The following is a 1,186-nucleotide window of genomic DNA, read 5'->3' on the forward strand; positions in this document are numbered from 1 at the left end:
CTCACTTTCTTGAAAGATTTCAATTTTTATTCCATCAATTCCTGGTGCCTTGTTCTTTGCCAATTCTTTCAATGCATTTTGGACTTCCTCCCTGAGTATCTTTGGCTCTTGTTCATATGGTATCTCTTGAAATGGTTGAACATTAACCATTTCCTTTTGGTACAATGACTCTGTATTCCTTCCATCTTTCCTTGATGCCCTCTGCATCATTCAATAATTTGCCCAGAGAATCTTTCAATAATGAAAGTCGAGGCTTGAATTTTTTCTTCAGTTCACCCAGCTTGAGAAATGCTGATTGTGTTCTTCCCTTTTGGTTTTTTAACTCTAAATCTATGCATATTAGTCTGTTGAATATACCATGGTTTGAATGCACTTTAATCCTGAACCTGATAAATGTGCTCTTGAACAGTTTGAAGAGGTCTTGCAGCAGATTTGCCTTATGAAATATATTATTAAATTTATTGATTGATGCTTTGATGAGTTTTGATTGAGAATCCAAGGGAAATAATGCCTTTGAAAACTTCAATCTTTTCTCCATATATCTGGATAATATTTATTGACTCTGCTATGAGGATTTTTGTTATCTTTATACTTAGGTGCAGTTCATAGTTATTCTGTAGTCTTTTGTCTTCATCAGTAAGAATAACAAGTCTTATTTAATTTCAATTAGCATATCACATGGTACTAATGTGAGTTTCTCCCATCCTGATGCAATATTTTTATTCATATAAACAGTGGCTTGGGTGATTTGATAGACATACAGATTGCATAAATATAGTGAAAGGATATAACCCTTGCACACAACTTTCCTAATTTTATACCATTCAATTTGAACTTCTTCTTTATCTGTGTACATGTTCTTCATAAGCATAATTAAGTGTTCTGGAAAACCCATGCTTTGCAATGTTATCCATAGCTTGTCATGATCTACACATTCAAAAATCTTCACACAGTAGTAAGTACATATTTCTGATATTCTCTGCTGTCAGTCAAGACCCAGCATTCATCAGCAATGATATCTCTAGTTTCATGTCCTCTTCTGAATCTGAATTAAGTTTCTGGTTGTTGTTGTTGTTAAGGTACCGTCAAGTCATTTCTGACCCATAACGACCCTGTATAGGGTTTCCTAGGAGAAACTAGTGAGCTTGAACTGCCAGCCTTGCAGTTCAAACGACTTTGCAGTCTG

Source organism: Chrysochloris asiatica, unplaced genomic scaffold, assembly GCF_000296735.1.
Source record: "Chrysochloris asiatica unplaced genomic scaffold, ChrAsi1.0 scaffold00516, whole genome shotgun sequence".
Classification (NCBI taxonomy): domain Eukaryota; kingdom Metazoa; phylum Chordata; class Mammalia; order Afrosoricida; family Chrysochloridae; genus Chrysochloris; species Chrysochloris asiatica.